Raw genomic sequence first — 15,405 nt, 5'->3', positions numbered from 1 at the left:
GAAGAACTTAAAGAAAAGACTTGGAACCATTAATGGTATTGATGATCTGACTTGTTTGATACATTGACTTCTGTGTTAATGCACCTTCCCCACAAAAACTGTACACTGCTATCCAATCAAGAGGCAGCTGTTGACTAAGAAAATAACGTACATTATCATTATGAAAAAGGACAACATTCAGGAATGGAGTGCAAGTGCAGAAAGAGCTGAGAAGAGGCTGAGGTGAGAGGATAAGTACAGGAAGAAGCCTGAAAAGAAACTGCAGCAAGAGAGAACAAAGGATGTCTAGGATGAGATGAAGCATAACTGAGGTGAAAAAGGGTAAAAACAGTTGAAGAGGCAGGTGGTGGATAAGGTGACCAAGAGGGCAAATGAGTTGGACATATTTCTGGCTTTAACTCCCCTGTAGTTCTCACTTATTGAACCTACATTTTAACCTAACCTACCTAGTAGACAAAGGCAGCGCTGTTCCTGTCCTTATCACAGCTGAGAAGGTGAGAATGAACTCTTTGCCTCCTTGTTCACTCAGTGTGTCCTTGTGTTATGCTTTGTGCCGGCCCACAACAAACCCTGACCTACCACAGATTTGTGGTTCTCACATCCAACATCATGAGGGCCATTTAATGGATCCTCCTCTCAAAGCTGAAAGAAGAAGCTACTCAGTGCCTAGAACTTCAGCAATTCATGTTTGAATTATGTGATGTATTTATTATTTATTACCACTTATTGTTAAACTCCACTGTAAATCTGCTACATGCTGCAAAAGTAATTCAGTTTACAACGCATAACAGTTAGGAGAGAACTCAGATGTAGCATGTGAGAACACATGGAACTGTGCACAATAAATGCATTACTGAAGAAAAACTGTAACTGGGGGGAAAAAAGGTTAAAAACTGAACAAGGGCACTGGAAACTTGGAGCAGGGTTGCAAATTCTAAAAGGTTTTTTTTTCCGAATGACTTTTTTTTTTCAATTTTAGTGAAAAATGAACTATTTTTTTTTTTTCATACAAAATTGAACAAAATCAACCCAATCCCTGATGTGCACTTTCCAAAAACATTAACTGAAGCATACTTTAAAATTGAATTCCACTGAATAAATACTGTTAAATAAAGAGCCTTGAACTGCATCTAAGGGTTCAAATTCCAAGCTTATGAATTTGTTCCTGAGGCATATAGACTTCAACTGAGAAATCATAAAGTATGTGCAACAAACACATGTTGAGTTTGCCAAAGAGAAAACTTATATCTGACAAAGAACTGTTTCATTGGAACAGTCTTGAACACACCGTTGTTCACCTTACCAAACAAAGGGCTGCAACAGTTTCATAGCCTGCTGTTTTGGCAGACCAGTTTTTCCTCATGCAGAAAAATGCAGACAAATGAAGCCTGGCATTCAAGTATTGAAAAATTTCTTCCCGCAAAGATGTGAATAGACATTTGAACCACACAAATTTCAAGTGCAAATGATGGTTCAGCTGAGATGTGTGAGTGCTTATATTTCCATAAATCTGGCTCTTTTATGCCGATTTTTTAACATTAAAGTGTAAACAGTGTCCCAAAAATGTGGCATCAATTCAGTCTGTTGTGTTGCTACCTGAACCAGCTCCAGAGCTCCCCTCTGCGTGTGATCTCAAGGTGGGTTTCAAATAATTTATATTGAACACATTTGTTTCACCACAGTGAGACAACATCCTGAAACTAAGAGACCCATGACCATCCCGGGAGAGACTGGAGCAGCTGAGTCCATCATTCTTGAGGGAGTACTGTCATCTCTGGTAGGAGATCTTTGCTGAGCTCTCAAGCCCCCTCGAATCAGCTAGGTTATGTTTATGAATTCCATGAGTCTCCATCATGGCTGTGCTTTTCCAAAAGAAATCTTTCATATCATCTAAAAAGTTACTCAGATTTGAAAAGGAGAAAATATCTTTGCTGCGGTGTTAAATGATCTATGTAATAGCTTAAATGTATTTATGCATCTCACAAAAAAATTGTTCAAAAACTTAAATAGAAGCCATTAGCTCAGCTTTCAATTTTTATTTGAGAAATAAACAAACAAACGAACAAAACATTTGTCATAATCTCCATTTCTTCAAAAGCACATTTGCTGTCTCTGCAGAGGGGGAGGCAGAGGTGCAAGGTTATTGTAAACTTTTACCATTTGGCTGAAAGTACACAAAAAGCCAGAGATCCGGAGTATAGGTGGCAAGGAGTCAAATCACAGTTCCATCACCATGACAAAAGGGGGCAGGGTTGCTCAACTGACCTGTTTCCCCCTTTAAAATATGGAGGCTTTTCCTGTAAAGTTTCACTGAAAATCTTTAAATACATTTAAATACACAAGAAAAAAAAAACAAATATACACTAAACGTTGTGGAAGGAACTGATTACTTTTCGCCACCGTTACATCTAATACAAAAAATAATAGCAAATGAGAGAAGAGAGTACATTATCTAATTATTATATTACTGACTAAATTTTACACACCTCTCCTGTTCCTTGCCTCTCAGAAACACTCCTTTCACTACTGTTTCACTGTCCATTACCTATCTGGCAAATGATTCCCCAGCTTTAGTTAAAGACCAAGAACTCTATTAACTCAATTAGATCCACACCCAAACATAATCTCTAAAACATACAAAGATGAAGCTCTCCTCAGAGAGGTTCACATTGTATCTGCCTAGTGCAAAAATTGCTTCATCTGGCAACATCAAATATTTTACACAGGTTAATTAACTGTTTAATCAACAGTCAAATCAACTCTCCAAGCAACAAGCTATGTCTTACTTTGATAAAGGTTCAAAATAATTACTGCTTCTTTTCAAAAATTCAGATAATAAACAGTTTTGTAGCTGTTAAATAATTAGAAGTTCTTATAACAAAAGACATGGAACAGGGCAAGAGAAATTCTTAACAACTGAACCTAAATCATTAGAGGTTATATGGAAAGTGATGCTTTTGTAAAGCAGTAAATCATTCATAGAGATAATAAAGAGATTTCTGAAAGGGGACAGGATTTTGCAGTAAGATCACAATAAATTTAAGGTAGCTGAAATTCTTTGGCCATAGCACTCTTAGATGCATGCACCATTTTAAAGTCCACTCAGACACAAAGAAGTCAAAAGAATGCTAGTATGTCTTTTGACCAAGTATTCCAAAAAAGCAGATTACTTTTCCTGTACAGATCAAACAGAATGAGGAAAGTTTAAATCCCAAATAGGCCCTGACCCCAGAGGTTTGTCCTAGCTTTATCTATAGAGAAGTCATCTAAGTCAAGGTTATTGATGTCTTTCAGTGGTCTCATGTCAGCTTATCGGTCTGGAAGGATTCCAGTGGGTCACCCTCACCTTTCACCTCTTTTACAATCAGTGTATTCTTCAAGCCTGAATGAATTCCTTGAAGGTCAAAGGGAACTGTTTTTTATAGTTTGAGCTCCAGTCTGGGACTATAGTCCACAATAAACACTACTTTATCACTTTCTCAGTTTTCCTGAGTGGAGCTGTTTTACTGCCTGGATCTCAAAACACAATTTCAAACCAATAACTGCAGCTGGACAGTAAATTAAACCTTAAAACTTAAACAGGATCTGAGCTCCTAACAGCGTTTAAAAAGCCAAAAGACCTCCGAGATTACTAACACTTATACAATTAACTGCAACAGCTAAAAAGTGCAATTAGTTTCCCCGTTGTAAGCAAATTACATGATTTCTGTCATGTCATGTCAGTATGTATTTATCACTCTTGCAGCAGGTATACATTTTTGTGAAAATTTGTAGACAGTATTAATTTAATCCAGATCAAGATATTTTCATGTAATGTTTCAAATGTTATGAAGTGTAAAATATATTACATATGTAAATTCTAGTCAGCTATCTTTATATTAAAACAGTATACAAACTTGATCTTGGAGTAGGGAATCTATTTACTAATTTAAATGAGCTGAAAGTATAAAAACATGAATTTAAACTTTTAAATTTGAATTTAAATTTATCAGAATAAGTTAAAAATAATTGATCAAATAACCTTGCTTTAGTGTACTCGGATTTATATGCTTTAAGTTCTTGTAACGTCTGAGATGGATTTTAGCCAGGCTTCTGTTTTGACAAACAGTTTTTGTTGTTGTTTACCTTTAAGTGTGCCATATGGGCCTCCAGTTCACATAAAGATCCCTCCTACACCTTCACCGCCACTCAGAATCACTGCTTTCACAGCTGTTTCACTGGCCATTACCCATCTGACTAATGACTGCACAACCCCAGAGCTAATGACAAAAGGAGTACGGAAGCTCATCTAGGTCCACATACCAATCCACAAACATTCAAGAACATGTTCCATGATTCGATGCCCTGTTCAAAATACCATGTTAAGGAGCTTGGCAGGAGAGGCTTGTTTAAGTCAGAATCCAGAGTAAGTCTCAGAAGGTCTGAGAAGAAACTGAAACGACGAGAGGTATGGGTGGCAATCCAATCCCCAGCACTGGCCTCTTCTGGCTTAAGTGCCAGAGGACTGACTGGGGGAGGCACAGTCACACTGGCATTCTTCAGCCAGTGCCAAATGAATTCACAAGTGAAAGAGAAGAAAAGACACATTGGGATAAAATATGCCTCTACAAGACCAGGCACAACATATCAATATGTTCAGACTAGATTTTACCTATTTCTGAACATGTACCTTGGAGGCCAGTATCAAACCAAATAACTCCATCTGAGAAAAGGACCATGCCTTATAAAGTTAACTTGAATTCAATTGCACCATCATCAGGTCTGCTGGGTCCTACAGGTCACTCAAAAAAGCTACGTCAACTTTTAATTAATGTTGTGTTACTTCCAGGGAAATTTATATGCACAAAGTCTATGCATAAGCAAAGAAGAACTGTGAGAAGCATATTATAAGACAAAATTACAAAAATGATAAACTATGTGATAAAATTCTGAACACAAACTCTTCAGCAAAACAGAGGTTAACCTCAGAGTATGAATGCAAAAACTCTTCATGTATTGCTCTTTGTAGCCAATCACAGCCAAATATGGACCCACATTGTACAATGTGCTATACCCAACATTCTCAGAGCAATAACAATACTGGTTTTTCTTTCATTTTTTAGCATTTTGTCTGCAAATCAAGTAGCAGACTTTTAGCCCGCAATGGAATGGAATGAATGATAGGGCGGCCTCAAGAGTTTTCTTTCAAAAATGCTTGTTAAAGAATCTAAGTGCTGCTGGACGGTGTGTGTGGGGTTGAGGGGGTTGTATATAATGTATAAATATATAGTATATGAATATATAGAAACACTGACTGACCCCTGTGTTTTATCTAAATTAAGCAAACTTATTAGTGCATACAGGACAAATGCTTCTGTACACACTTTCATCAGGATGCAGTCTATACAAACCAGACAGACAGTTAAGAACACACACACACACGGTGAATAACCATCTGTGCTGACACAGCTGATAATCACCCATACTCATAATGGGTAAGCAGAGCAGTTAATTAAACAATTTGTAACTTTGTCATCAGCTACTGACTTTTTATATAGAGAATATCTCATTCTCACAACTAATACATGGAATAATGGGATGGTCAAATTTATATTCTTTGAATTCTTTAAGTGGGATTGTGCAGAGATAAAATGTTGATTAAAAAAATGAACTGTTTTATCAGACTGTAGCCATCTTAAATTTAAAGTTGTTAGGACACACTGGAGGCACTCCTTGAGCCTTTAGAGATATTTTTATTGGATTTCAGAATTTTACACAAATCTTCTGTCATAGTTTTAGATCTGACTTAGATGTCCTAAGACTAGATTTATTATTATTCCTCAAACATTAAAAGAAAAAAAATTCTGTCAGCACCTTGCCTCCTCCTTTTTCAGCACTGTGCCTCCTCTCTTAAACGTGTAATTCATGGTAGGGGTATGTTCATCCGATGTAAGTATGGCTTGAAAATAGTGGAAGACGGCATCAACATCAGAGCCACCCAAAATCACAGGAGCATACACTTTGTGTGAAGCACCACTAAAAATGTAATCTAATAACTGGAATGAATTCATTCCTTGTGGACGCCACCATTTCTAACACAAGTTTAACATTGCTAACACAAGGCACACTGGTCACTGATATTATTCAGGAAAATAGCAAATCAGATTAATATCAATGGTGAACTAGTCAAACAGGTCACAAGTATGACACTAGTGCAATCTGGCATTAAACCTTGAATTGGGTCCTGCATTTTTCAGTTGCTCAGTTGTCCTTTGATGAAACCATCCCAAATGCATCAATTAAGATTAATAACACATAATACAATAAACCCTGAATGACTCTAATCATTGTAATCAGGTAACTGTCAAATTGGAGTACCCTTAAAAATTCCCAAAATTCATCAAAATGAGACCTCTACAACCAGCATATACTTCACTTGTGGTAGCAAGGACTCATAAATGTTCACTGTAATGTTTACCAGTTAGGCCGCAGTTCTACAGCTGTGCACTCTACTAGATGCATGTGACCCAGGATTCCTTCTCTACCCACCGACTTTTCACTTCAAGCTGACAGACATGTGCCTTGTCAGCCTCAGAGAAGGAAATTCTTGCCATTCTTGCGACAGTGATTCAGTGCACTCAGGCTCTCGTAAACATTGAATTTCAAGCACAGAATATCCATGGCAGCTTCACAAAAGGAGCTGGAACCACAGCCTTGCAATATAAAGCAGGGAAACAGATCAAATCAACGCATTTCTTGGACAAAACATCAAAATAAGGACTTAAATTTAAAAAAAAATTAAATACAAATAACTGCTTTCTGGTGATTCAGAATTTACTTAAAAGCTATCTGGTGAGAAAAAGTCAGATGATAAGGAAGTCTACAAAGAACTTTGGTTTAGAGGTGGATTGTTGCTGAATCCTTGTTTTCCACATCAACAATAAAGGTTTTGAGCCCCGAATAAGTTATTTCCATTTTTTGAACTGAATTGAATTAATCCAAAAGACTGAACTTGCAAACTCTTCTGTATTCCATGGAGGCCTGCCTTTGAAATAAGGGCATGCTTCACTGACACACCATCAGAGATTAGAGAGGCAGGAATTTTTCAGGGATTAAACTCTCCATTGTCCTTCTCTGTAAACTTAGGCCATTTCATTGAGCTAACAGTCAGCCCCTCTGAGGCCAAGCCAAGTTCACAGCCATAGAAGGTTAATAACTCTCAGATGGAAGTAGACTGATAAACACAGAGAATACACCCATTTTACATTAAGGTCACTTATTGAACTATCAGCAAGGTGCTCAAAACCAATATCATACACAATCTGAGACAAGTCAAACAAGGTGCTCATAATGTCTAGCATGTTTTAGTACTGCTAAACATGACACAATATATATATATATATATATATATATATATATATATATATATATATATATATATATATGTATATATATATCTTCAGAGTGTAAATATGAAAATCATTTTCTTAATACAAAATCCAAAAACGCTAATTTTAAATCACCCAAAGTGACTACATCAAGAGTGCTTTATTTAGTAGCTATCTTTCAATGTTACATTATGTCCAGTTAACTGAGGCTTAGGGTAAAACTCATCTCATAAAGACAAAAATTGTTTCTCAGGGAAAACTCAAATCACACAGAGAAGTTTTGCACATTCAAGCAGCTATTGCACATTTACATGGACACCGAAAAAGTTCAACACCACCAACAAAGAGAGAGACAAGATATGGCATAAAGACACTCAGCCTGAAGACATCCAACAATAATATTCTTTATGTACTAATGTATTGAAGTTTGCATCCCCTAAGAATTTTTTTAACATTAGGTAAACATTTGCTGGTCCTGGTCTGTAACTGGCCATATAATGATGCCAGACTTGCACTCAAATGTGTTGTAACAGCCATTAAAGTTTCATAGTCAAAATATGACTCTCCCAAATTCATCTGCAGTTTGCCCTGTAATTGCAGTTAGATACTGTAAAATGCTTCACACAATATTTCAGAGTGAGAGCTGACTGCTTAATCTACTTAGCCTTTGGCTTTTCCTTTTTTTTATTTTTTCATTTTACGCAAAATAACATTGCCCCTCCACACCAGCCATAATAACCCTCCCTTGGAAGCATTTGGCCAGATGAAAGTAACAGGGTGTTTGAGCCTCACACTGTGACAATTCTATTCAGCCACTCAGTCAGGAGTGTTAGATTAAGCACACTGAGAAAGACCCAAAAGTTCATTCTTAGGAAATGAAGAGAGTTTAATGAGTGCACTGCAAATGATGCAAATTGCAAAATTCTTAACTGTCATAAACCCCACCAGTTCCAAGACCCTTGAATTTGTGAATGAAAGGTTCCTAGGAGAATGATCCATCACAAAAGTGTATTTTGTTAACTGTGGGCAGCTAATAGGCTTGAGGAAAAGACAAAACTGTCGTTATTGTGTCACAAGGGCTATTCAAGGCCCTAAAAAAAATGCTGATTACTGTTTAAGCCATTGTAGCCTCTTGACCTTAGCAACTGTGGTTAGCTTTTTAAAATGAAAAACTGATGAAAAGACAAAAAAGAATCTGCACCAAAAAAGATATATGTGCTTAGGAAATACAGTGCCAAATATGTTTAGTATGGATCATATAAACAGGTAAGATAGAACTGAATGCAGCAAAGTCTTGTCAACCAAAATCCGTTTTCCAAAGGAAGAACAATGAGCTGAATTCAAAACTTGTCCAAGAGGGCAATCTAAAGGTATATTAAAGACTAGCTAGCTAGACTAGACTAGTCAGCTGCCCATGCTGCTGATAGCTAGACAGCCTCTAAGATGATTTAATCATGCATCAGAATCAGAATCAGAATTCCATTCCATATATCCATACATCAGCAACTCAAGATGCTAAAAAGACAGACTGCATAGCCTTCAATAGACATGATAAGTAAGAGAGTAGCTGTCATGAACAATGGTTCGACCATTGAAAATCAACAACTGTCTCCATTTATCTGTTCAGTTGAACTGAATAATGTTCAGATGAATTAAATGTTAATCAAGCTGGTTTATTGCTGGTGTTTGTGAAATACTCGTGAGGTGTCACGTTTTAAAAATAACATATTCATTGATTCAAGTTCTCCCCACTAAGCAAAAGACAAATGTTTATGTTGTCTCACTGTCTACTTTACCATCCACTCAGACCAAAAAAAAAACTGTGTCTGGATTTGTGGTGTCATCACACAAATAGAGAAAAGGGCTCCAGAGGCCAGATTCACATGCAGTCCGCCAGATGCAAACAGATGACAGACCCTGCTTTGAAGTATACTGCCACATACAGTTAGCCTTACTTAAAATGGCAGGAGCCTGTTTACAAGGATAAATACTGATGGAAATCAGTCCCTGTGGTTGACAGTCTGAAGGAGGGACACTGGATGTGGTGAATTTGGGTGGTGAATTCCCTGAGTTACTTTCCCTCTTGCCATGAGATCATTGTCAAATAGGCAACTCAAACGGTCCATTGTAATAACCAATTTACTGTCAAGGAGACAGATTTGCTCTCTACCACGCAGAGAAATAACATACCAAAACAGATATTAACATTTCTTTAAAGTCAAAACACTGACGTCACAGTCTGGAAATGCATTGAGGCCCACTACAGGGTATTTTTTCAGAATGCTGCACCACTAAGATGAATTCTACTGAAATGAATGAGGTGTGCTGCAAATCACTATGTCTAGGTATGTGTTAAAATCTATAAATATGTATTTGAATAATACGATTATTCAAAAGAATGTTACATGGAATATTTCGGCTGAAATCAACTAGACTGGATCGGAAAACAAGAAAGGTGGTAAAACTACTTTTGAATGAGTTTTAAAAATACAACAAACGAATACGACTCCTACATACCAAATTAACCTCAACAATTAGGTCAGAAGGACCCACTGAAATACTAAATACTTCCTCATCAGCCAGTGCTAGCACCAGCTTTCAGAAACATTGTCCTGACACTCAACTCCTGGCGATAATAAAGACAAAAGGCTGGGGTTCGTAGCAAGGATGCAAGCACTTAGACAGACCCTTTATTATTTCAGCCGTATGTCCTCTGTTTGTCTTGGTTGACCTTCCTCTGACCTTCTCACTAATCCCTGTTAAAGAATATTTCAACTCTATACAGACACACATTCAAACAGTGCAAGAGAAGTGCCCCTTTTCCCACATTTCTCTTCTGGTTCAGCAGTTGGTTCAGCAGTTCTCCATTCACCTACATCAGGGAGGACACCATAAAATACCATCAGTCACAAAAAAAGGCAAAGACACATCCCCCGTAATGGTGCTCTGTATTGAATGCTCTGTCACATCATTCTTCAGTTCCAATCAAAACCACACAGACATCTGTTTTCAATATACATCATGGACAAATAATCTATTTTTAGTAGGTAGGCAAAAAGTACAATAAAACAGAATATCATTTAATCCATGAAATATCATTAATCCATGTTTCTGACTACTGCAGTAATTACTCTACCTAAATCACAGTTTGTCTGCCTACTTTTTCTGTGTGCAAAATACAAAAATAAAGGGAAAGCAACATAATTTCATCATAAATTCATGGCCTTACCTCACCAAAAAAAAGTTTTTTTTTCTGGTTTTAAACAAGCCTCATTTTTGCAATTCCTAAGGGATGACTTTGGTGACAAGATAATATTTTGTTTTCACCGAACAAACATGGAGATCTGGACATCAAATGTTTCATACTTGCCCAGTACATGTACATCCTGGTCACAACGGTGTAACTTGTTAATGATTTACAAAGCCCATTTAGAAATCTACTCCATTTTTAGTGAAGTCCAAGTTGTTTGTATTCTCTAAGATATGACTAACTCTAAAAATAAATCTTTAAAGAGCAGAAAGCACAGCATATCCTGAATGAGACGACCTTGAGCTCAAATATTTTGGCCAAAGGCATTTAAAATGTTTTATTAAGCAGATTTATTAAATATTATGGGAGTTTAACCTTGGCCATTTAAAGCATCCATTTTAGACAAGTCAATCACAAAAAGTACTGGACAAGTTGGGGCACTGCATACAAGTTTCTGCAAAATTACACTTGAGAGTATGTGACACTATCAACATCTTTGCAAGATGGTCTATAGGTCAGAACCTCTCCCACTCCTGCACATACATGCACATACACATACACACATACAAACATCAGCAAGGCCTGTTCAAATCCAAAACTGTCAAACGCCACTGAAAATATAACTGTAAGACTTGCTTGTCCACAGTGCTGTAACGCTGTGGCACAACAGTACTAACACAAATTAAAGTGCCAAAGTGATTTTAACAATACCAAAATAACATCATCCAAGTAATCGTCTGGATTGTGCCCCAGTGTCCTCTCACCAGATGAGAACAGGATTTGGGGATTCAATTTGGTGAACATTTGAGGATTTGATGAGGATTCGATTTAGTGCTTCCACTAGGGCAACAAATTATGCAATCCAAGGAATACCCTCTCCATGAGGGAGTTTTAGTTTTGTTTAATTTCTAAGTGACCTTGAGCTCAGACAGTCTAACATAAACCTGACACTTTCAACCCCACAAGGAAACTTTGAAAGCCAACCCTTTGTATTTGATGGCCACCATGATGGATTTAAGCCAGACAGCAACAGGCAATCAGATCCCCGCACTGTGCCTCCATTTGCTCTGAAACTTATGGGGAGCATCATGTCAACTTTGGTGATTTTGCATGTTGACTTTGTTGTTTTACATCACAAGAGCAGAAACACCCTCAAACCACCTGAAAAAGGTACTTAGAAAGTGAGTTAAGTCATGCATTATTACTCTATGCAGAGAGGACACAGACTGGGACTTGAGATGGAGAAATCAGGACCAAACAGTTCTAGGGACTCACTGAGAAGAACTACCTACTGGGGCGCTCCCCCAAGAACTACATACCTTCAAGGGCTTTTTTTCTGTTTGCATTTGCACTGCCAGTAGGAATGCTGAAGTGACATAAGCCAGTCCATGCTTGGTATAGTGATGTCACTTCTGCGTAACATACAACAACAACAACGTTTTACATGGATTTTTAAAAATGGCAGTTGCAATCAATGTACACTTACGTCACTCATGGTTTCTCTTGTGCTGGGAGAGGACCAACCCTGAAGTAGGAGCTAAAAAAGTCCCTCAAAACTGCGTTCTAAGAACTATGATCATCCTCAATTTTTGCAGTGTGGACACACAAAAATGGGGGTACCTCCTCCAACAGTTCTAAGAACTACGAAAAAGTTCCTCCGGTTCAAAAGCACCTGTAGCAGCGTACTCCAAATATGTTTTACAAAATGAATACAGGGTTGAGCTAAGTGGAATGAGAAACACACTTATGCCCATTTCAAGGACAGTGACAATGTTGCATTCATTTGTCAGCAGGTGTACTAGACAAATGCATAGGTATATGTATATGCTATATGTATGATCATGTATGTTTGTGAAAGAAATCTAAAAGCATTCAATACATACATAATTTTACACTATTTTTTCATATGGAATGCACAGCAGTAGTTTAGAATGGATTCTAATAAATAAAAACAAGTGAGCTGCAAGGTGTTTGGACAGTCCCCATACAATAACCATGCCGATTTTAAGAAAATGAGCTAAAATGTAAGAGTGACTGGTTCTACAAGTAACCTAGAGTCCATTGTCAAACTCACCTTGTTCACCTTACAGACATGTTGTAATGCACTCTGTGTTCAGCACAGAACACAAACACTTAAATCACCTTGCCTTTGAGATAAGAGGTATTAAAATGTCGAGGGACAAGTGCAGAAAGGCTCCGCATGTTACAGTGCCTCAGTGTTTATTGTGTAGCATAGAGCAAGCCCTGAACAGCACTGGGTGTGAAACTTACAAGTGTGACACACTGCAATGCTGGGGAACGCTGTTTTAAAGTATATAACATGAATGTTCCTTCTCTCCTCGAGGAAAATTCACCAAGTCACCTCTGTGGACAAACACGACATTTTAAAGCTGAGATAAGCAAGGTCAGCTCAGTCATGAAACTAACCGTGTTTGTATACAATACATACTCTATTTCATCCCTCACATAATACCTTAGGAGAGGAGGCATTATTATCGAGGTGTAACCTTGGAACGTCCTTTTTGTGTGATCCTCAAGCCAAGGGGATGCAAGAAAATTAACAGAAAGAAAATAGAGAGATTCAGCAGCTTAATGGCTAATATTTTCGCTGAGAAATTTTATGAGAGCAAGTGTTCGTTGAAAACATGAGATACACACAATGAAAAAAGGCGACTTAGCTTAAGTGCAAATAGTTCCTTGAACCGATCAAAGTTCAGTTTCCAGGAGCAAATGTTTTCTCATACTGTGCAAACATCATTTTATCATTCCCAAAATGCTTAGCCTTGCCAGCATTTTGAGTTCTTATTTGTATTAAGCAATGTGAGTGAAATAGTACATGCACAAATTTAAATTATTTCCATAAAGTTAAGAGTAAAGCACAGATATGATTCCCGTCATGAGTTGTCCCTGCCTGAGCTTTAACTGGCACTCTTAAACCTATAGTTAAAGCTAAAGTCCCTCATTTCAGTTTTACTATTCAGTGTGCTAAACTGTGTGTTAAGAATTGTGTATATTCATACCTAGTGCAGTGGGTTAAAAGACTAACATTCCATGAGTAGCAGATACTGCAAACAAAGCAAACAGATAAAGACAACCCCTTGGTGAGACTGAACAATTAAAGGGATACTCCAACAAAATGATTCAACCTCCCAAACAGTTATATCAGCACAGAATCTCTGCTACAGTCTACAGCATGAGAATTTCACAGTTGGCACACATAAAGGACCTCGACACAATTACAACTGTGAAGGTGTGTGCCCAAGTTTGCAAAAATACCGTAAGAAATATACTGGCAGAGCGCATATTTAAAATGATTTCGACTGAGCTGCACTAATTTTTTTTAATATTTGTTGGACATTTTGACTGATTTTGATGCCTTAGTGGAGACTTCTCTTTTGGATCTCTTAAGACTTACTGGCCCGTCGTTTTGAAGAGGCCAACAACTAAAAGCAGAAACTACGTCCTCACAGAAGCCGTGGTTGCAAAAATATAAATAAATAAACATTTCATGATGCGACTTCTGCCGAGTATCTATTTAAACAGAGCATTTACAAACCATTTGTGTGCATTATTAAAGGAAGTGATCACCAAATAACAGAAATTTTACATACTGTAACAATCAAAGTAGAACTTTTTATGTTCTTATTATTTGTACTGGGGATCACAATGATAACAGCTGCGATTCCCTTTAACAGAAGCCTGCGTATGCGTGTGTGCGTGCACTGATCGAACTGATCTTTGTAGGTAGCAGATGCCTCCAAATGAATCCAGGTTTATCTCCCCCAACATCAACTTGTAGATTGTAATTGTGCAACTTTATACTCTGTTGCCGTTTAACAAGAGGAGATATTGTCATCAGTTGCAACTGGATGCGCAGTGTCTACATTTTGAAATTGGAAATAGCCTACCAAATGTAGGTTACACTAGGTCACCACTCCATATATTGCTGATAGATGTCGGCCCCTGAATTTGGATTTGCGTTTAGGCTATTAGGCTATACAGACTATTCACTCCTGCAATAAAATGCATGATTAACAGAAACTTTGTTTTAAAGGGTATCGGTTCTCATTGTACACACCCTTGATCACTGTCATCATACAAATCATTTCTCTGAAGCCTCTCCCAAAGTCTCGTTAACTTAGCGGGGTTACTGCTCCGCTTGTAAAGTAACTGTGAAGCAAAATGGATACACTTGAAACAATGTGTCTTCATCTCTAAAATAAAATTGACAGGACACAAGAATGTAGCCTACAGGTAAGCAGTTAAACAACCAGAGACAATTCAACAACTTCATTATTCTTTGTTCTGCGAAACAGCAAGAGCACTGCTCTCATAACGTCGGCTACAACAAGCCTGAGCGGACGACTGTGATATACAAAAAAATACTTAAATTACATAATGTCCTAAGTTTCTGATACAGTGTTCTGTGACAATGTTGATGTCTTAGAACAGAAATGAAAGCCGAAGCATGTTTCACTTACCTATTGCGCTTCCCCCGGACGTATTAACGTTTTTTAAGAATTCATTGTTTTTTTTAAGCTGTATTTTCGCTTTTCAGGTGCCAAACTGAAACTTGACATTCGCTCTCTGGATTACATCAAATGGTAGCACAGTTTATCGGTACAGTGTTCCGCTTGAGTTGAACTCCGCCTCGTCAAACTCCACACGTTACACTCAAAACAAACTTATACCCGAAACGGCTGGAGTGTGCAAGACCACATTCTAGACCTATCTAAGCTTGAGAAACTGTTGTCAAAGACTTCCCTGGGCAGGCAATTTCTCCATTAA

General features: G+C 37.6%; 1 protein-coding gene across 1 annotated transcript in view; it reads right to left on the bottom strand.

Annotated features, from left to right (window-relative positions):
* LOC115811581 (pleckstrin homology domain-containing family G member 3) overlaps positions 1-15,183 on the bottom strand; it is a 42,837-nt gene extending 27,654 nt beyond the window's left edge. Inside the window, exon 1 of the mRNA XM_030773862.1 lies at positions 15,099-15,183. The gene's annotated coding sequence lies outside the window, so the exon portion shown is untranslated. The remainder of the gene's footprint in view (positions 1-15,098) is intronic.
* Positions 15,184-15,405: the final 222 nt, after the last annotated feature.

The sequence above is a fragment of the Chanos chanos genome, chromosome 1 (genome assembly GCF_902362185.1).
Source record: "Chanos chanos chromosome 1, fChaCha1.1, whole genome shotgun sequence".
NCBI classification, from domain to species: Eukaryota; Metazoa; Chordata; class Actinopteri; order Gonorynchiformes; family Chanidae; genus Chanos; species Chanos chanos.
The sequence above is the reverse complement of the archived record's forward strand: the minus strand, read 5'-3'. Positions and strand labels throughout refer to the sequence as shown.